General features: G+C 37.8%; 1 protein-coding gene across 40 annotated transcripts in view; it reads left to right on the forward strand.

Annotated features, from left to right (window-relative positions):
• Nucleotides 1–22,707, forward strand: part of RIMS1 (regulating synaptic membrane exocytosis 1) — a 321,858-nt gene that overhangs the window by 68,882 nt on the left and 230,269 nt on the right. Inside the window, exon 1 of one of the 40 annotated variants that reach the window (XM_017826374.1) lies at nt 15,095–15,146. The exons of 38 other annotated variants lie outside the window; for them this stretch is intronic. The gene's annotated coding sequence lies outside the window, so the exon portion shown is untranslated. Of the gene's footprint in view, nt 1–15,094; nt 15,147–22,707 lie in introns of those variants that run through there. One more of the 40 variants, XM_017826349.1, reaches the window with a different exon arrangement.

Here is a 22,707-nt window from a genome sequence, read left to right on the forward strand (position 1 = left end):
GATTCTTGTGGATAGACTGGTTACTCATGGCTTGGACAGGTGCACTCTGTACTGGGTAAAAACTGGCTGGATGGCTGGGCCCAGAAAGTGGTGGTGAATGGAGTTAAATCCAGTTGGTGGCTGGTCACTAGTGGGGTTCCCCAGGGGTCAGTGTTGGGATCAGCCCTGTTTAATGTCTTTATTGATGGATGAGGGAATTGAGTGCGCCTTCAGTGGGTTTGTGGACACCACCAAATTGGGTGAGAGTGTTGATCCTCTGTAGGGTAGGAAGGCTCTGCAGAAGGATCTGGACAGCCTAGATCGATGGACTGGGAATGACTGTGAGAGGTTCAATAAGGCCAAGTGCTAGGTCCTGCACTTGAGTCAGAACAATCCCATGCAGCACTAAGGGCTGGTGGAGGAGTGGCTGGACTCTGGAGGTGCCCAGCAGAAAAAGACCTGGGGTGCTGGTCAACAGCTGGCTGGATATGAGCCAGCAGTGTGCCCAAGTGGCCAAGAAGGCCAATGGCATCCTGGCCAGCAAAAATAGTATGGCCAGCAGGACCAGGGAAGTGATTGTCCCTGTGTACTTGGCACTGGAGAAGCCGCACCTTGAATCCTGTGGTCCATTTTGGGCCCCTCACTTATAAGAAAGACATTGAGATGCTGGAGCGTGTCCAGCAAAGAGCAATGAAGCTGATGAAGGGTCTGGAGCACAAATCCTATGAGAAGTAGCTGAGGGAGTTGAGGGTGTTTAGCCTGGAGAAAAGGCTCAGGGGAGACCTTATCTCTCTCAGTGACCTTAAGGGTCTTTCCCAAAGCAAACAATTTGATGATTCTGTGATTTTTCTGTACCACGTAGATATATGTGTTGATTTACAACATACCCAAAAGCCCTAAGAAAGACCTTACTGCAAATCTACCATGTTATTTGGCAACTCTAGAGTCAAATGCAGAGGGTCTGTAATTGTGAGGGACCTAGACAGGAGAATGGAAAGCTGCTTACGAGCTTTCTAGAGAGCTTCATCTGGTGTTGAGTCTGATACCATAGACACCATAATTCTGAGGAGGCTCTTCTATGGATTTCCCGACAGGGATTTACTGGTTTGTGTCCTTGATCTGATATATGGCATCTACAATGTGATGTAGGGCAGCTGGCAAACCTCATATGCTTTCTGTAGTATTTACTTCATAAAGCTATAAAGTTGGAAATTTCTTCAGAAAGGAGCAGGCTATACAGTGTAATTTCTTTGGGGGTGCCTTCAGAAATTAAAAGCTGGCTTCTCATTTACATCCTTTATGAACTGGAAAGCTCCCTTTTTAAGTAGCTTGATTGTCTTTTTCAGCAGACTGTTGTGAAGCTCTGAGCATTGCTTACTATGGAAGCACTTCTGTGCCTCCTATATTCTGAAAACAGTTTATTTCCTGGAATAATTTTTTTTGGTCATACGAGTCTGTGAAAAGATGGTTTATCTTGACTATTTGCAACAAAAATAAGTCATTCCACATGCTTCTCCAGGGCCCAGTTATCTGATTAAAAGTTTGTCATGCTGAAAGAAAATCAAATTAGAAGAATAGTAACATTATGCTCTGGTCTAAAAGAAGAGTTACTGGCTTATAAGCAATTTATTTTTCTCTTGTTTTCTCAGCTTGTATACCTGTGGAATTAGTGACCCTTCTAGACATGATTTCAAAACCACTTCAAGGGATAAAACTGCTTTCAGTTGGTCAGACTGTTCTGTCTTAAAACAATGGTGATATGTTAAAATGCATTGTTACTGCGGTTTAAATTATTTTGGTTTTTAATACTTTCAAACTTTACTGCAGTGATGATGATAATAACTTGCTTTTCAAATGTGTGCAAGTTGCCCATCTTCATGAAGTAGATCATTAAGACCAGGGGGGCAGCAATGCTGAATAAGTGTACAAAAAATCCCCATCCATCAGTTAGAGTAGCTAGGGAGGCATGAATGAGAGAAAATATTTCACATGGAATACTTATGCTATTCTGAATATTTTTAAGTCTTAGTATGATAACACCCAAAACTGCATTTTGGTTAGTATTTAAAGAGTAGGAATTTGCTGATTTAGAAGATCAATGAAATAAAAAGATAAGCTGCAGTGAAGTGACAGGCTTGGAACAGTCTGCCAACACTTGTTCGCAGGAAAGGAAAACAACTTAAAATACAAATTTTACCAAAAGAAATAGTTAACACCAGAAGGTTGTGAATTTTTTTTTTTTTAAATGTAGGAGTATTCAAATGAAGTCTTGCAGTATTTGAGCTGTGATTCGTAGATGATTTCTAAATCTTTTAATTTCAGTAGCAACCATGTTTTCACTTTGTATGTGTGTTCAAACAGAACACATTTGAATTCTGAACTGGAAAGCACTTTGAAATGAAATGTACCTTAAGTCTAAGAGTGGACTTACTGCTGATCAGGTCTGTTACTGAGAAGGTTTTAGAGTTGATGGAGGAGAGATAGCCTTCAATTACCATATTACCATAGGGATCTGCATACAGTAAGGACCTAAACAGAGAAGGAGACCATTTGTTTGGAGTTATCTGGGATTGAAGCTGTGTTGGGATATGCCATGTTGTTCTTTTGTAATTTTCTTTCTTTGTGCTTATAAGACACTTATCATTATGGCATTTTACTAGATTTAAAAATAGAAATAGTGATAGCAATTTGTAGGATTTTTTTTATTATGTTTGGGAGAAACAGGTTGCTTAGTTCATAGGTGTGGGTCATATACAACAGATAAGCAGGTATGCTGTGTAAAGCTACTCTTAAATCTTTCCTCAAGATTTATTTTGAAAAAATTTTTGGTTTTCAGTGACGTAAATCTGTGAATATCACCTGATATTCAGGGATTATTTTTTTTCAACCAAAAGAGACAGGAGTGCCCACAAGCCAAACTGTTTCAGAAGTCAGGCAGAAAAAATGATTAAGTTGGGCTATGATGCCTTAGACCCCATTTTGGTTTTACATTTCTGTACTTGTAGTCCTTAGTGAAGTAAGGTGTCTGGGCAGATACATCTGACTGAACTTACCACGGCCAGGAGTACATTTCCACAGTGTCCCAGCTCCCCTTAAAAAGGCCATGTTGGAAAAATCATACAATAACAGAGCTCAAGATAGGAGGAAGGGTGTGTACTCCCACTATATGTATGTTGGTCAGGAAGGCTATTCGAGAAGATTCCTTTGTGAATCTTTCCAGCAGGAGGAGTGTTGCCTTCAGTGAATGAACAGAGGCACTTTGTCTTGATGGAGTGACTTGTAGTACAGGAAAATTCTCTCGAATGTCACTTCACTACTTCTCCAGCAAACGAACGATGACCTCTCCTTCTGAATTTCCAGGGCAGTAAAGGAGATGAGAAGGTGTTGTGTGTGTTTGATATTGTCTGCATCTGATAATGTTTCCTAGGACCACAATATTTTCTTTCTATTATCTGAGAAAGCCGAGAGATCTGTCTAGCCAGTAGAATGGGAGAGAATGCTTCAGTAATTGCTCTGCTTCTTAGTGTCTAGGGAATTTTTTTAGGTTGCCTTTATCACCATCTTTCTGTCATGTCTTGATGTAATTTGATATTTTTTAATTATTTTTTTAGCTTGAACCTTGCGATTTCAGAGAGATATTTCAGTGAGTTTGCCATGTTATGATAGAAGCCAGGAGAGATGCTTCTTAAAGATAAAAAATCCAGTTAATTTTTTTACTAGACTACAAATACAAAAAATGAGTTAATCATATGAATGTCACCTTTTGTCTTCAGTGGTGACAGTTAATGCTATTCTGGGTGCCCTGACTGGTCATTTCAACCCATAAGACGTAATAAGTTTTTTTCAAATTTAACCATTATTCCATTTTTTTTTTCATGCTAGGAACAGCTAAAGGGAGACTTGAAATGTCACTGTAATGTATTTTTTTTATTATATAATTGAAATGTGCTTAGTTCTGAACTGTTTTAACATCAGTTTTTGTAGCAGAATTTACACAGCATGTAATTTTATCCATATACTGCGTTATCTATATTCTAGCTACTCACCCAATTAAGAAAAGTGGGAAAGAATAGTTAGTCAATTAAATGAGCAAATTGGCTGTTCTGAGGGCCTATTTAACCATCTCTTTTACATCAAAACCTACAGATATTAATCTGATGGAGAATTTCTTTGGTTCTGACAAAAATGACAGCCTGTTACACAAATGTGCTGGAAATGTACACTGTTTCATCAAAATACTGTTGCAGTTGACCAACAAAATATTCCAGTCCTCTGTGGACAAAAGAGCTAAGAAATGTACAAAACTATCTTTATAAGCCACAATTGTCTTTTTGGAGTGCAAGGTAACTATTACTTGATTTGAGGGTTTTCAGTATTTAATGGAGAGAACAGTTCAAAAGTGTTAAACCACTTTACCACCACCCTGTGGTAAAGAAAACAGTCAGTATTTAAGAAAAAAAAAATCTGTAGAATATTAGCATTTTTATTGCATTAAAAACATTAGACAACATTTTATCAGCTTGTGACCAGTATCGCAGGAGCAACTCATTGAGGAACAGTGTTCTGGGTAAGTAAGCACACTTTAAAATTTTGTATTTCAGTGTTAAATGCATGTGTAACTTTAAAATACAGTGTTAGTTTAAACCCCTGCCTCCATATTACTAGCATTTAAAACAAAAAAGCTAATTAGTAATTCTAATTTACTTACAGCTGTGTTAATTAGAATCAATCCCAAAATATAAGTGATTTATCATCTATCATGAGTATAAAGTGTTGGAAGGACAAATAATCATTTAAACAATTATGTCTATTTTTACTCCATTAGTTTGTTAACTTGATATGCCTTTTATGAGCATCCACAGTAAACAGTAGGTGGGTGAGAAATTAATTTCCTAAATTCTGTATTTTCTCATGGTGGTAATAGAAAGTCAATATTCTACAGAGGCAAAGTAGATCTGGCATAGATAAATGTTTACTGTTGCATGGACGATGTTAAATGTAATTCCAAAGTGGCAGTATAAATATATTTATTAATCTAAACTTCAGGAAAGTCAGACAGGAAAGATCAAGTCTGTAATAGGCTGTCACTTTGAATCACATGATAAAATAAAGCAGAATTAAAAATGTATCAGTAAAATAAATCAATGAAACTAAATATGCCCGTTAATATATAAATAGTGTTTTGGAAACAAGATCTGAATCTGTGTTTTAAATTATAAGTAAAACTCAACCTTCGTATAGGAAGGAGAAATGCTCTGTAATGAATTGATTGTTTAATAAATTTCATTAGTTATTAAATCAAATTTAGTGCTTTCAAAGTATTTCCTATTAGCGTGTTGCACTACTTGTACAGTACAAGCATAGGACTAACGCTGAAGCAAGAGAGCAGATCTGGAAAAGAAGTAAGACGAAGGAGATGTCTGCTATATAAGGCCTGCAAATGTCAGTAATTTTGCTTCCAACATGTCTTTGCAATATGTCCTTCTGCATTTCTGTGTTGTTATTTAGAAATCTCTTAAAGTCATTGTACAAGCAAAAAAGCTTTAGCTACGTTTAGTTCAGCTTGCTTTACTGGAGTATTCACTCCAACAACAAAACACACTATAAAACATATCTTGAGAATTAAACCTGCATCATTGCTGCATCCATTTTAGCAAAGGATGATAATTAAGTTGTTCAGAATGGCTGAAAGGCAAGAATCAAATATTGCTTGACTGCCTCTGGAGGGGGAATGATTACATATTGTGATTTAAAGTGAGAGATTACTGTTTTCCCTTCATTATGGACTTTTTGATTTGAGTTTGGGAGGTTTGGTTCTGGCATATCTCAGATTTTTCCTACTTTGGTAAACCTGGATTGATTCTCATCTTCCAGCCATGAGGAACCTGGTGACACTCCTGTCAGCATTTGCCTGTCTAAAGTAGAAGAAAGGGTTAGATTAAGTATCGACAATCCTTCCCTTTTTTTCTTTAATGCTGTCTGCTAAGCATAGGTTGCAATGTAAAGCGTATGTAAGCATGCCGTTCACATCTTTGATTTGGAAATCTTGTCTTCTGGAATTGAGGACAAGCAATTGTTTTGTCATCCTTTCCCTTAAAGTGATGTATCTCAGTAGGAGTTGCTAGAATTAACTCTGAAGCTGCTTTGGCACCTCTGTCCAGACAAGGAAATGTGCAGGAATGGTGTCCAGGATGGATGGGGCTGGCTGAATATAGAACAGTGTCCTGTTAAAGGATTACAGAGTGAGAAATTACACCATCCTTTTTTTTTTTTTCTTTTAGACAGGTAAACTACATAATCAAACCAAGCCCAAGATATCAAACAGCAGATTTTAGTGATACCCGAGAGAGTGAGGTTCTGAAGGTACTCTAAGGCATAAGTAATCAAGAAGGAAGATTTTTCTTCATTTTATCTTGTTATACTCTGATCCTGTAAACTTTCTATTTTCATGCTTGCTTCTTCTCTAGATGATAAACCCTGAACAAAGAAGAATGGAGTAGTTTCTGTTAGTTCAGAACTTTGTATAGCCTTGAGCTAAAGCTAATGCCAATCATACATTGTTAAAAAGTATACCTTTTGAGCTGTTAAATTTAATTTAAATATTTTGTTTGAGATTGTCAGTATTTGGAATAAATGCTTTAAGAATTTCCTGGGTTTGCCTATTATAATTTCAAGAATGTTTTAAAAATATAAGTTTTTAAGCTTAAGGTATTTACTTCACTTTTTTTCTTATGCATGTCAGAGTGGTATACTGTAATAGATATATTTCATAATACCACCCCACATAAGTATTCAGAAAAAGTAAGTATTTAAAATTACCTAATTAAAATTTAATCAGAAAGCAATATTTCTTTTAAGTCATTGGCATAGCTTTTTGCAAGAAGTGGAGAATGTTTCATCACCTAAAATGGCAACCTACCCTAAGCCAATTATGTGGTGTGCCCATTAGATCATGCTCCATTCAACATCAGCTTAGCAGTAGTATGGCTACCAATGCCATATGTGTTTTAAAATGTGCTGTACATGCAATCTGATTTCATGTTCTGCTTGCTTTTCTCTGCTGTGGTCTTCCAGCAAAGCGAGCAGCAACACTGCAGAAGAGAGGAAGACAATCCCATGGACAGTGTCTTTATATAGAGTACTCTCCCATTTCCTGAGATGATACCAGGCTGTTTTTTATTTGTTAACTGTCCAGCTATACACATTGAATTATTTTTATTCCTGTGGACTGTAGCACCCTTATCAATAAAATGGAGATAATTCTACTTTTTATTTAAATTTAAATACACCATGTTGAGATCTGTCAGCTGAAATAAGAGCCATTCACAATAGTGAATAGCTTCCTTCCTTCCTACCTTCCTTCCTTCCTTCCTTCCTTATTTCTCAGTATGGTTAATTATCTTTTATTATCTTGTAGAATGTGGTCTATCTGAGTCTTTGTCTTTCTTTTGAGCATCTTGATAAATCTTGAAAGGACTAATTTAAACTCTTTACAGGTGCTGAAATTTTAATAAGATTACTTGGTCTGATAACATACTTCTCTCTCCCATTAGAGTATATGTTTCAGGTAAATTTAATTACCTCTTTAAACTACATGCATCTTCAGAAATTATCTTAAAATAATTTGGATTTATTTTACTCTACCATAAGTCAAAGGATTTTTTTTTAAACCTTAAGCGTAGTGTGTGACAACACAAATTACAAGCCTTAGTAGCTTGCTTTTTTGATGTAGATAATTTTGAACCAAATCATGGGTTGATTCTGATGGCAGAAGATTGTAGCTAGAGCTGGATTTTTTTTGGTTGCCTTTAAGTTAAAAATTTGATAAAGATGCTGAATGTAAAAACTATTTTCAATGAAGTGATAACAGCAAAATAGAAAAGGAGTAAAAGATATTTTTTTCCTGGACAACTTTCCCACCATCCTATCTGTGTGAAGTGAGGGCTTGCCAGCCTTCCAGCGTGGTGTGGGCTGTGCAGTGCTGAGCACTGTTTCTCTCCCTTGTTGGTAACTGCATAGTGTGTGGCACATATGTTTTTTGAGGACAGCTGGCTGTCTCAGCTACTAAAGAATGAAAAAGCCTTCAAATGAATACAGCAAGTCAGACTAAATGCCTATTAACTTTATGTTGTTTGAAGTTCATGAAGTTTCCATCATTGGAGATAATCAAGAACTTGATTGGACATGGTCCCAGGCAACCTGCTGTAGCAGACTGTGCTTGAGCAGGATGGGGTTAGATGAGGGACCTCAAGCAGTCCTTCTGAAACTCAAGCATGCCATGAGTCTATAAAATTAAATTCAACAGAAAAATTGCATACAAACAGGGACATGTCTCTGTATGTTAGATTTCCTAGGTCTCTGTCTTCTTAAATGAGGAATTCATCATGATATTGTCAGAATAATTTCCTGGATTTTTATTTTGATTCTGTTTGAGTTCTTATATCATCAGGATAACACTATTTTAAATGTTATAGTTCTGTGTAGATATTTTGACATGCTCATAATTTTAATGCTTCAGTATCATGTATGCAGAATGCTTTATTTCTTGGGAACTTCCATTAGTATCTCTTATAGCCCTGTTAAACCCTTTGAATTCACATAATGCATAATCAGGTTACTCAGTCATCTTCACATTCAGCCAGAGGTTTGTAAACTGCTTTGCTGTTGACTGGATGTCACAGTCAACAGTGGCAAAAGTGACAGATGCCACCATTAGCAGTAGTGTTGACATCCAGTAACATTGTTGGCATGGGAAGTGATTGTCTCTGTGTCGAGCTGCTTTCCAGTCTGAAGTCATTAATGGTACTTGTACACAGAATGGCTACTCTAATGGCCTTTTCTTAGGGTCTGCATTATGGTAAGTCTTGTTGCTGTAATTCCAGTCCTCCTACCAGACCTGCTGACTGGCACAACTTGGACCATAGTACAAAGGTAAGTTTTGGCTTCAAACGTTAGTTTCTTTTTAAGATAAATGCTTTAATAATGCAAACTGTTTTTACTTTCATTATTACCGTCATAGATTTTATTACATGAATCAAGCATATTTTAGGGGGACCTTAACTGCCCTTAGAAGCTTTCATCTTTTTGAAGTTATAGCAAATAAAGCACTTACCATTTCTGAAACCACATGTATAGATAGATCTCTGTTTCTGCTTCTAGCATAACATGACAGGCAATGCAAGAAAAAGTCAGCATCTGAAAACCGTTAAATCTGCAGGTGGTTTGGAGTGAGATTCTTCTCATCTACATTTTCTTGTCAGTGCTGTTAAAAAGTACTTTCTTGTATACTGAGAAAAGTGTCATTAAGTTGAATGGCAATCCATCCATTTGTTTCTTCTTTTCTCACCATTAACTGTTGAGAGACTGCAGGTGGATAGTTCCTTGTTTTTGGAAAACACAATTATTTCAGAATAACCTAATCACTATTTCTCCCCCAAACGATAGGGCTTTAAGAAACTTCTGGATATTAGGACTGAGAGCTGCTATGTTTTTGTAGCATCTCACGTTGCATCTTTGTTGCATCTTTATCTCTCTATCTCAAGCGGAGAATTGAAATGAAAATATCATTAGAAGTAGGGAACCTCCACCAGTTGACTCAATTCAGAGTTGAGTCTTTGATTGGAGGTACCCAGCTTACTTCTTGAAGCTGAACAAACTAAGTTATAGCAGAAACCTAGCAATTAGCTACATTTCTGTTTAACTAGAACACACTCAAAGAATCTAAAATAACTGTTTAACTAGGGGAAACTCTAATCTTCTAGGTGAATCTCATTATTTAAACCTCTTGAAAAGGAGGAATTGGTCCAACTTCAGTTTCCCTGAGCCATGCAAACTCCATGCATTTTCCTATGGTCTCCAGAGCAGTGCTCTTCTAGTCCATCGGCGATTTGCCTTGAAAGTCTCCCTGGCAGCTTTTCAAATTTAGGCTTCTTCAGTGCCCTCCATTTTTGATGGACTGCTGAGGAGCAAAGCAGTCTCTTGTTTGGCCCCAGGGAAGTAGACAGGGCAATGCAATAGATTGGCCTTCCTCTTTTTCTTCACTTGCTTCCTTTCTGGGTTAAACATATATAAAGTAGGTACATGATAAACTGAAAACAAACTAAATAATTCTACCATCTGTTACAAGCCATCAAAACAGAAGTAGGCTAAAATATGAATTCATAATAGCTTTTAAAATACAGTGCAATTTGGAGAGAAAGCAGGTGAATGTTTATGTAACATAGCTTGCCATGGGAAAACGAAATAATGCATTTTTTACATGTTAATGATTTTACAGCTTCTTAAATAGAATCAGAGAAATTTATCCAGATACCATTTCAAAGAGTCATCATAGAGCTAGGTAGGGCTCTGTAGGTACCTTCCTTCCCAAATAGATGGACAAGTACAACTTACGTAATTTGCAGCATATAGGTATTGCTGGCCTCTTTTCTTTCATAAATTAGTGGGTTTAATTAATCTGTTTGTTTCTGGTTGAATTGCTTCTCTTTTGGCTGACTTCACCCCCTGTAGGAGCCATTCTGTCCAGTGGTGCAGAAAACTATATCTGTGACAAGAAGCTTGATGAATCCCAAACAGGCATAATTTATACAGAGAATTTATTCTTGTATTGTACAGGATATGCAAATGAAAGGGTCATGGGACAAAGATTTTTTTAGCAGGCCTTAGAACAGACTTACCTCTGAGATCTGAAGATCAAGCACGTGATCTACAGTAGTGGGGGAAGACTGAGTTTTTGATAGTTTACTTTTGATAAGCTTGGTTATCTTTTAGAATGTTTCAAAGAGACTAAGGGTATTTATGAGCAGTATAGTAATGAAAGAGCTGGCTATTCACCAAGATCTTCCACATTCCTTTTTAAAAAATTTTATTTTACAGGACAATGATTTTTGTTTTTTTTGCAATTTTTGCTTTTGTGTGTAAAAAAAGCATATTGCAGAACTCCAAAGTTCTTTGAATTACTTCTGAATAAAACAGAAATTTTAGCAAAGTACAACTTTAAAAGGTTTCCTTAGCTAAAAGATTAGGATAAATAGTGTTGATCCAGAGAGAATGACAAAAAGCATCTATTCTTCAGGACTAAAAGCTGTTCTTCACAATACGAGAGTTTTCTATGGGCTTTGCCTATAGAGTGTGAGATGTTTCTGGAATTCAGACCATAGTTTCACAGTAGGTGAGAATAGGATGAGGAGAATCCTTGATCTAAAGTCATTGCATTAATACAAATTGATGTGGAAATTGGTTCCTTTGTATTACAGCATAATTTCAGAATCAGTAGCTTATGGAATGTACTTACTCAATAATGTCTGTCTAATTGAATAAATTTAATTGTGCTTCACTGGAGAGTATGTAACACTCTCTAAGGATTTCTTTCTTATTGATACCATTTGTATTTAGAAATATGTCTATGTGCAAAAAAATTAAACTAATATCCTAAACTGCTAACCTAAAATTAAGAATGTGAATCTTGAAAAAAATTATTGCATACACTACATTAGATGGGCTATTTATTGCATTATGACAATTAAGCACATCTTTTTAATGAATTAAAAACCATTTTGAGAAAAAGAGGTGGTGCTAAAGTTGGGACTGCGTCGAGGCATCACATCTGCAAATGAGGGAAGCGGTGATGAGTAACACAATATGCTGTTGGTAAGAATTGTTGACCCAATCTGCTCTACGCTCTTCAAGTCATCCATTAGATCTTCAAACATGTATCTCTTACAAAGCATAAACTCTGTTTCTTGCTTGTTAACTGTCTGTTAATGAAGAATAAGAGTCTCATGGGATGAGCCTAGAATGATGCCCTTTCTCATGATTTCAAGAAAAGGCTTTTTTAGTTTACCCAAACTGAAGGAACTTCTTTCTTGTCCTGGATGGAGATGGTTTGTCCTGCAAGGTTGTGTGTCCTGGACAGAAGGGGTTACAGAAGGGGACTGAAGCTGGCCTTCAGTTCTACCACTTTCAGCAGTCAACTGGAAGGATGGACACAAAGTTTATGCACTTGGGGACATGTGACAGAAGCACAGTATTTTCGCTGTGCACAGCTCTGCTTTGGGATGTGTGGTATATCAGAGAACTGCCTGCTGCACTTTAGAGCAGAGTTCAGTCTTTTGAGCTACTTTACAAAGAAAATGCCAGCCTATTAAGCAGTTTCATTGCAATGTGCAGTATAGAAAGCTGAGTGTTGGTGTTAATAAATGTTGCCTGTCAGCCTCAGCAGTCCTATACTGTAAGTGTTCTAGCAAACAGGAACTCATTATGAATGATACTTAGGTTATTTTAAGCTAACTTGTTCAGCAAAGCTAATGAGCAGTTAACCTTATGGTATTTTTCGTGTCTCCCAAGTAGTTACTATTGCTTGTGTTCAGTGGTGTTTTTTAGTGCACTGGAATGAATTTCATACTGTGATGCATATTTAGCCACACATATAGTTGCCGCATACAACTTTAATGAGCATGAGGAAGAACTTCTTTACTGTGCAGGTGACCATGTACTGGAGCAGATTACCCAGAGAGGTTGTGGAGTCTTCCACATTGGAGATACTCAAGAACCGTCTGGATGCAATCCTGTGCCATGTGCTCTAGGATGATCCTGCTTGAACAGATAGGTTGGTAAAAATGACCCACTGGGTCCTTCCAACGTTTCTCATTTTAAGATTTTGTTATTCTGTGGTGCTGTATGCATGTTCCATGAATTCTTCAAAGTTAGAGGTGAATGGTAACATCTCATTTCCTTTCTGGATGTTTCTGATTCTCCTTAACCAACAATTTCAAAGATCCTGTCAGGAGTTGCAGTGTTGAAATGACTTAAAAAACAAAATTAAAAGCTCCAAATAAACACAGTTCTCAGAATTGGACATCCGTAAGTCCATGGAACCTGATGGGATGCACTCACAAGTGCTGAGGGAGCTGGCTGATGTCATTGCAAGACTATTCTCAATTGTCTTTGAAAGATCTTGGTGATTGAGAGAGACTGGAAGAAAATGCCTCTCCCGTCTTTGAAGGTGGCAAGAAGGAACTACGGGTCAGTCACCTTCACCTCAAGCCCTGCAAAGGTTATGGAGCAATTAATCCTGGAAATGATTTCAAACAAATGAAGGACAAGAAGGTGATTATGAGTAGGCACCATGCACTTACAAATGCTTAACCAACCTCATAGCTTTCTAGAACAGGGTGGATAAGGGGAAAGCAATAGGTATGATTTACCTTTATTTCTGTAACATAAACTTGACAGTGTCTCCTGTAACAACCTTATAGCCAAACTAACAAGCTGTGGGTTAGGTCATCAGACAGTGAGGTGGATTAAAAACAGTCTGAATGATGGGGCCTACAGGGTAGTGGTCAGTGGCACGTAGTTCAGTTGGAGACAAGTTACAAGTATGTACTCCTGGGGTCAATACCAGGTCCAGTACTGTTTAACCCTTTCATTAATGAGCTAAACTGTGAGACAGAGTGAACCTTTAAATGTTCACAGATGGCACAAAACTGGGAGGAATAGCTGAGGCATGAGATGAATGTGTTGAAATTCACAAAGATCTTGACAGGAAGAAGAACTGGGCAGACAGGAATCTTACTAAGTTCAACAAAGGAATAAGTAAAGTCTTGCATCTGGAGAGGAATAACTACAGGCAATGGTACAGGCTAGGGAAAGAACATCTAGAAAGCGATCATGTGGAAGAGGACTTGGAGACTTCATCCCTGGAAACCTGCACTAACTGACCCTGCTTGAGCAGCAAAGTTGGACACGAAGATGTCAAGATGACCCTACCAAACAAAATGATTTGTGAGAACCAGACTTATTGCACAAACTGTTGAAGCGATACATTCCAGAGACAGAGAAATAACAGAGAATGAAAGGGAACTATTGCGAATTTTATCTTCATAAACATTTTATATTTCCTGTTTGGTAAAATGGAAGCTTTGAAGCTGACTTTCTTTCTGCCCAGGCACTCCTGGAATCTTTTGCCTTTTCTTGTTTGTATTTTCTCTGTCCAGGGGTTTCTTGCAAATGCCGGTGCAGCCATCCTTTCTCTGGACCTAAGCATCAACTTTTCTTCAGCAGGCAATTTATTCTCATGATATCAGACTTCGTTGGCTTTTGGGTTTTGATGGGAGTTTCTAGATTCTATTTCTTTATTTAGTTAACCTGTTTTTTGATTCTAAACAGCTTAACAAAGTTACTGTAATAAACTGACAGGGGCAGTTGTGACTCTCTCTTGACCTTCCAGCTTTATGTTTTTTACCTTCCTGGTCCTGATATTTTTCCCACTCTGTGATGGGAGACCTGACAGAATTGAAAGAAGATATCTTTGGGGTGATAGAAGGAAGTGCAAAGAAAGGGAGACTGGGACAGAGTGACTTGAAAGGCAAATGGACTTAGAAGAAGGGGAAATGAAATTAGTGGAATTTATTAATGGAATACACGAGAGGGAGACAGACATGTTATGCTAGTCAGTAGGGTTAGGGAAGATGTAGCAAGGTAGAATTGTGGGATATTTGTGTTTCCATAACATTGTTGTATGTAATTTTATGCAAGTTTTCCCTCAAACTTTGCAATGGTTTTATAAGAGTAGGTGTATCCTACAATCCTACTAAGAATAGGCAGGGAATCTTTAGAATATCAAGGTTTAAAAAAAATAAGTGGGAAAGAAAGTGGAAACATTAAATAGAAAGTGAAAAAGCATAGCAGAATAAGCAATAGGGAAGAAACAGCGCAACTGAAAATCAAAGGGATAATTAATGGAGGAAGAAGATGGCAGTAGTTGTGTAAAGTGTGGGAAAGAACTAGAAAAAAGCATCTGCCATCTCTGTCAGTGAGGAAATCATGTTGAAAACTGCTCAACAATGTGCCAGTTATGTGACTGCTGTTCCTCACTGGAAACATTTTCTGAAAAAAAATTGCCACTCACAACATTTTAGACAGTGCTATGAAAGGCTGTTCTATTTAGAAAAAAGATTTAAAAAAATAGCGGCAAAGTTTCCTGATTTATTTCAATTGACAAAGATTAGTCAGCTTTAAATGTGTGATCTAGATGTACTTAATACTCAAAAAAATAATAGTCATTGACAACAAATTCTTTTTTAGATATTTATTTACACTCCTGTGTTCTCTTCCACTTGGGTGCTGGAACATGCTGATTTTCCCTGGGGAGAGACTGCCCTAGTGAGGTGAGAAAACTGGCTTTTTGTATTAAAAAATAAATAAATAAAGTTTGTAAGCCTCTCTCTTTTTTCTGTTTGTAACAATCTCAATAGCAAGAAGCTAGTGTTTAACTCTTTAATATGTAAAGTGACCCGGATAAAGAGTAATGTTGCTTTTCCCAGAGCAACCACATTTAAGTTCAGTGCACATTTTCTTTAAGAATGCTCTTAATAATTGATCATGCATATGCTGATCAATGTGAAGAATTCTGTATTGATGTTAATTTCAAATGAGATTATTCCTTTTATTTTCTTGCTTTTTAGATGTGACAAATTGCCAAACTTTGCTATGAGTGTACTGATGTCCTGAATATTTTTCTAGCTTTCATGAGGTTTTCTTAGTGAGCCAATGTAAATCCTTGTTAACGGGAAAACATTGAAATCCTTGAGGAGAATTTAGTTTCTTAGGATAACCATGGAAATCTGGTGTGATCTAGTGCCACTGTTGGCATCCACTTGTATTTTCCCATCACCAATTTATCTCATCATCATATATTTTCTCATCATCAGTTGGTGATGATACACTGTGTGGTAGATAGTAGGGCACTAAATTTTTCTGTGCAAGTTGAGAAAAGTGAAAAATAAGTGAACTCTTAGTTTTTAGCTGATATTATTACTGAGAATATTTTGATACCTTCAGAGAGAAGATGCTCAAGAAAAGCAACACATAAATGGTGTAATGTTTCTTTCCACCAGCATTGCTTCTATTTTTGGAAACACTGCAGGTCTCATAGAACTCATGTTACAGTAAAAAAATACAAATTATTTCCCCACTCCTTGCAGCTTCTCTCGTTTTTTCATCTCTTCACATCCTGCTTTTAAAATTAGACTTCTAAGGAGTCTTTTAAAAAGCAGCCACTGGGGGACACGTTCATTATATCTGCTCTTCTTCTTGCTCATTGAGCCTTAAGTTAGATGATTGAAGTTGGGACAGCAGTTGCAAACAATTTAATTGATGACTTGGAAGAAAAGCTAGCAGGTGAATTCAGCGGGGTGTTCTTTTTGGGATGTAGTTCCTTGATTGCCAAGAAAACAGTGCATCACATTTTTACAGATAGTTGATCCAAGTAGTAACACAAGCCCCACCTCTAGCCCATTAAACTGTAATAAATCTAAAGCTGCAAGTGGATGGGGAGTGGAAGCAGGTAGATGATGCTGTGCTCCTCAGGAATTTGATTTACAGGCTAGGAATGTGATGCAGGGGTGGAGTTGGTAGTTTGATTATGTCTATGGTATTGACTATTCAATTTTCATAAAATTATCAATTCTATAATACTTAGAAAATAAAATACAAAAGAAGCTCTTGTCTTCCAGCCTGCTTCTTGACCCATCATCCCACATAAATAATTTTGGATAGAATTAATAATGTGGATATTTGGTATTTGAAAAGAGAAGATGTATGCTGTGAATTAAAAAAATAGGGAGGTAGTTATGTCAAAATAAGATGTTCACACAAGAGAAAATTTTGTTTCTTTTTGGAGAAAAGAGGAGTTGCTGCTGTTTTATAAATAATAAAAGATTCTGTTTGCCAGAAATAATCATATGTAAGTAGGCATAGCTTTTCTGTGTATGGAATCAGATATATTTTTGGTTTTTAAGTTTCACTGTTGTTAATGAAAGTGATTTCACGTTTTACCAATGCAGTTTGGGTAGTGTAAGAACATTAAACTCTAGGCATTTCTATTTATGTTTACACACACAATGAAATCAAGAAGCGGTGGATGTATACGAGTAACATCAGTGCTGTGATGAAGTGCTCTTAAAATAAGTACACCCAAGTAGAAGTGTCTGGAGATATAAAATATTCAGAGGGTTGAATTAATGACCGAGAAAGATGGTTTGATGTTTTGAAAGTTTCTTTTTCAAAAAAGCATCAATTATAGATTAATATAAAGCTGTTTGATTAGCTGGCGGCAGCGGGTGTTGTCTCTGTGATGGTAAGGAAAGGAGCTGGTACGAGGCGCCAGTGGTGTGACCTGAGGGCAGCGTGGCTGTGCCCGCTTAGCCCAAGGCTGGGACACGGTACTGGCATCTCCTCGGGGTGTGTGGTCAGACGGAGGCATAAGGAGGGCATCTCCTACGCTGCAGCCCAGGGGACTCTCCTGAGACTGGGGTGCAGGCAGCTTTGATGTAGGCAGTGCTGGGATTCCTTGAGGCTGACTGCAAGGAGGAGTTTTCCTGCTGGCCTAAAGCTGCCGAGTCCTCCTTCACTGTGACCTCTGAGATGCACTGCATGCGTAAAGATAGAATTGTGTGTTGTGATTTAAAAGTAGCTTCTATTAGGCAAAATTTTTTAAAATAGATTTTGAAGGAAGTAAAAGTGATCAATCATCAAAAATGATCTGTAATAGAAGATGTTGTGACATTCATTTCTAAATGCTTTATAACGACTTTTTCTGCAAGTTCATATGAACCCCCATCTTTCCCGAAGTTCATTGTGTAATACATCCTTAGCCAAAAGAAAGTTTCCATATGTTTCTCCGCATGCCTGTGTATACATATAGCTAGTTAATGGGCTGTATAAATAAGGATTGCACTTCTTGTATACATGATCCATCTTACTGATACTGCTGTAGAGACTATCCGTTGTTACCAGAGCGGAGCTCTGGAGGCTGGATGCTCATTTTGGTGAAATCTCAACTGTCTCTTTTTTTTATACATTTTTTCTCCTTGTGGCAGAACCCAGATCACACAATTTCAGTAAAAAAAATCACAAAGTGAGTGTTAATGTGTGTTTCTCTCACATGAGTCTGAAAATGGTTTCTCTTTTCTTTGGTTTCTGTATTTAAGACTAGTCTCAGAGAATGGTCTAAATATAAGACTAAGGATCACAGAGTTGTGCATTAGCAGTGTCACTTAAAGCCCCTCTAAAGTTCTGATCTTTCTGGGATGTATATGTGAAATTAAAATGTGAATTTCTGGATTACATTTTTTTAAACATAAAAAGGGATTATTCCTTTAGTTTTAATTTTCTCTCTGGAAGCTGCCATTTTATTGATGCCATTTAGCAGAGGGCCCAGTTTACTGCAGCATGCTGAGAAGTTGTTTGCTAGAGAACGTTGGAAATTAGAACATTTCAAGTTGTGAAACATCCTGATAACTTTATTTTCTAATAAAATCATTAAAGGTTTCTGTATTAACCATAATAGGTATCAAGTTTGCAACATGGAACTTCAATCTTCCAGCTTTTTATTAAGACTACATGCATGCCAGCTTACAGAGATTGTTCAACGCTAGCAGGATAGTTTAGAACAACCACCATTTCAAATCAGGGTTTCTTGGCACTGGCTTTTATGTAGGGTGATAGTGAATAAACTGAAGCAATATCTTTGGAGTATGTCTGGTATCTACTCCTTTTATTTTTTGTAGCAGCTACTCAGCCTAGTGAAGAAACACGGGATTTAAGGCTTACCTTTCTTGTCTCTAACAATATCATGGGATTTTTGTGCAAAGTTTGGTTTTTTAATACTGCTGTTCCACAAATGGTGCAGGCACTGCTCGTATGCTTCTCTAGCCTTTTTCACCATGGGGTTGAGAACACTTTTAAAATCCATATTGATCATTAGGCAGATCAAATAGATTGAAATGTGTTTAATATTCTGTAGTGGATGTGTATTGTCCTACTGACCTTAGACTAACTTCTTCTGCATACTGAAGGCATGTAATTATCCTTCAAAACTATGGTCTTGGTGTCAAGAGTCAAGCACATAAAATTCAGGACAGAACTGTTCTCTCGACATGTTAGAGGAAAACGGTGATAATGGACATGCTGTAAGGACTGCCTGCAGAAGGATATTTGTAAGCCCTTCCTAAAAGTGAGGGAAGATACAGTCAGACCTTGAGGTTTTCTGGCAATACTGGCCTCTGTTCATGGTTCAGCCCATGTTCTTTGTGTTCTTTTCCCTCCCTCTTCCCACCTCATTTTTAGTAGAATCAGATATTTTCAGCAGTTCTAACTTAAAAACTTTAGTCTTTTTGATTGATACATACCACCCAGAATTTCTGTTTTAGTTGAAGATATGCATCTGCCAGACATCCAAGCGTACTTCTTCTGTGACTTCCCAAAACAAAGCAGGGAAAAAGATGCTTTCCTTGAAATTCTTGTATGCTGTAGTGAAGAGTAAATGTCAGTCTAAAGATACCCCTTAGCTGTGTCTCAGCAACTGATTAAGGGTGACCCAAAAAAACAACTCTCCTGTTGTAGTGATGGTACCTGACACTTGGGCAAAGAGATGTGAAAAAACAGCAGGTGAACTGCCCCCTCCTTCCTCCATTTCTGCAGGGCTTCTGTCCAGAAGACAGCTGCAGGGTTTCTGTATCTTCATTTCTCCCTCCTGACAAGGGAGAAGTGGGATCAGAAGACAATAAAGTATCAACTCCACTTAATTGTTAGGGCTGTTGCAAATCTGAATTTTAAGCTAAATAAAAGTAATGTGATTATCAAATAATGTATAAAGTATACAGTTGTGTGAAAGTGTAAAAATTGGGTAGTATGATTTAGTTTTTTGCTGAGTATTTTTACAACAGTGGGTAACGGAACAAAGATGCCTTCTATAATAACCACAATCATGTTCTCTGAGATGTATTTTGATTCATTTATGTAAAAACATGATTATCTGCTGAAAAGTAAGTGGGAAACTTGGCAAAAAACAACAATAGTATCTGTTTCTTGGTTATTAATTTTTAAGATTCAGTCCATAGTTCTGATTCAGGAGGGTGATGTGGGGAAAAATGGGATGTGAGGAAATGATGGAAATTTTAGAACTATTTTCAGGAAATGGACTTTGTGGAGCAATGTCCTGAATATTTTCTTGAAAATTGCTTTTTTGACAATTTTTGATTTCTTAAAATTAATTTTATGGAGTGTATAATGCTTTTAGTCAGTCAAGTAAAAATATTTTTTTAGTTTGGGAAAGAACTCTCTTCAAGTATTCAAGTGTTTCTTTGGCTCATTTCCTAGCTGCTAAATGCTTCCTCTCTGGGTGCAACCTTTCAAAGATCAGCAAAGGAAATACTAATAAGCCATGAGACTGTTGCTGCCAGTCTAATGTAATTCCCTTTGTAGTGAAGGCAGAGAGAAGCAGAAAACTGCAGCCAATTCTCCATGGGATGGAGAGAATGCCTATGTCCTGGCTGCAGTAAAATGGAAAAAAATTATGGAATAGAATTAACTGATTATCTGACAAAGGTACTGTATCTTACTGAAATTCCATTATGTGAAAGCACACAGGAACTTGATCCCAGTGGAGAGACTGGGCATGGAGCATTTCCCCTGAATATGCAAAAGATGTTCACTGCAAGTGGCTAAATAAGCTTGAAGATGCATGTATGACTGGAGAGCATTCTGCAGACATGCATTAACCAGATCTGAGGCACCAGAAGATGTCTTTCTGCCATGCAGTAACAGAAAATATCTTTTAAACCAGCTTTACCAACTTTGCAGGGATGGCTTTGGCATTGGAGAAAACTTGTTTGACAACAAATGTAATTTATTAAACTCAAAGGGATCTTGTTTAGATGACAGAAAGAATCCTTTTCCTTGGTCCGAGGGGACTTTTCAAATGCTGTTGGGAGGTCAAATGTTAACCTATATAGGATTAATAGGATTTTAAAGACTCTAATGGCACGTGAAAATGTCATTTACTGCACCCCAGGTCAGATCCAATCTGTGCAACATATGGGCTTGATGTAAAATTTTGTTAGATATAGAACATATTTTAGAAAGCATCTAAGCAAATTTTTGCAGTTGTTCCTACAAATCTTGGTACAGATGCATCTAAGATTGTGGAGGAACCTGCACATATAAGAATACTGCTTTTTGTTATCTGGCAATCAGGAGAGATCCCTGGTGATTGGATATATATAAGCATTGCACCTCTCTTAAAGAAAAACAACACCTACAGGGTTTTTTGGTCTGTCCACAGCATTTGGGAAGATTATGGAACAAATTCTTCTAGAACCCAGTTCTGAGCACAAGAAACACCAGAGGATGATTGAGAACAGCTAGCATAGCATTACCAATGACAAATCATGCCTGACCAACCTATTTGCCTTCTACAAATGACTGGCTCTGTAAACAAGAGAAGTGTAATGAATGTTGCTTGAAATGTACTTCAGCAAATTCTCAAAAAAATTCTTCATCCTCATAGCTTGAAGATTTATAAGTATTGGTTGGATTGCTGCGTTCCAAGGTTGGTGATCTGCATCCAAGATAGAATTGGCAACTGGCTACTGGTGATTTCCCTTAGGAACTGATGGTGGGGGACAATGGTGTTTGATGGGCTGTCCTTCATTACTACAGACTTACCTGGCAATCAATGGACTCTTGTCTGAGCTTGGCTACCATCACTGTACATGTTTTGCTCTCCACATTTGGACTCAGGGACTGGCTGCCTGAATTCTGACTGCCTGTCAGTGAGTCTGCTGCCTCTGCCTGCCTAGTTATTTAGCTCAGTGGCTGGCTGCCCTTGCTTTGCAGAGGTGCTCTTGCTGCTCACAGACAGCAGTGCATCTTCAAAAACCATGCTGTTCTGAGCAGGGTGTTGGACTAGATAAAGTCCAGAGACCCCCTCCATCCTACATGGTGAAATGCGCCTGTGCTTCAGCTCACCTTTCTTACAGCAGTCATGGTGCTTTAGATCATATCGACTATTTTGCAAGTTGTTGGTATTTAGTTATTTTTGTTAAAATAGATATCAACTATCAGTCAACCATTTGTTGAGATAAATTGAAAAAGGTGAACTTTGTTCTACTTTCACTCATCATGAGATGTAGACATAGAGAGGGGGCAGATGGCTGGAGTTTTCCAGCAGATTTCAACAGCGATGCCTAGAGAACTGCTAAAGGGACAACCTTCCTCTCTGCCAGAGCTGCAAGGACAGTAGTGTGCAAACTATACTGAGCTGATGTCTCTGTCATGATTGCTGCTTCACTCACTACGGCTTCCTTTCCACAACACCTGTCTTCTGGTGTGGCAGAGGAACAAGTGAGGTTTGCCATACATCTTACACCTTGTGATGTGGTGATGGTTGTGCAGCTGTCCCAAGGGAATAACTGCAAACAGGCTCAGTGAAGTTCTGTTCAGCTGTTAGCTGTGCTCACAGTGGGAGAGGATGAGAAAGAGCATGTGCTACCTAACCTGCTTCCCACACCTTCCAGCATCTCAGAGAAAAGGTACCTTCAGCCAAGGAGGTGTTTCCCCTAATGTCAAACCCGCATGTTGTTTGTGTGTGGCACAGCAGGTTGGTTGCTGTTGCTTCTGGAAGCCAGGCATTCTCAGAGTGAAAGTGTCTATGACACCTTTGTGCCCTACTGGGCTCTGCAACTGGGGGACTGAGGCATCACCCTCTGCTTTCTCCTCCTGGAGCCACTTCTACTGGCTTGCACTGGAAATGAAAGCACATGTGGCAAGGAGAAAATAATTAGATGCTATTAGCTGTTTTACTGCTGGCAGTAGTCATGCCAGGCAGGGAAGAATTGTTATGCATTTTGCTGTGTTACCTTAATTCTACTCCTACACAGTGCTAAT

Source organism: Lepidothrix coronata, unplaced genomic scaffold (assembly GCF_001604755.1).
Source record: "Lepidothrix coronata isolate B3197 unplaced genomic scaffold, Lepidothrix_coronata-1.0 Scaffold4, whole genome shotgun sequence".
Lineage (NCBI taxonomy): Eukaryota > Metazoa > Chordata > Aves > Passeriformes > Pipridae > Lepidothrix > Lepidothrix coronata.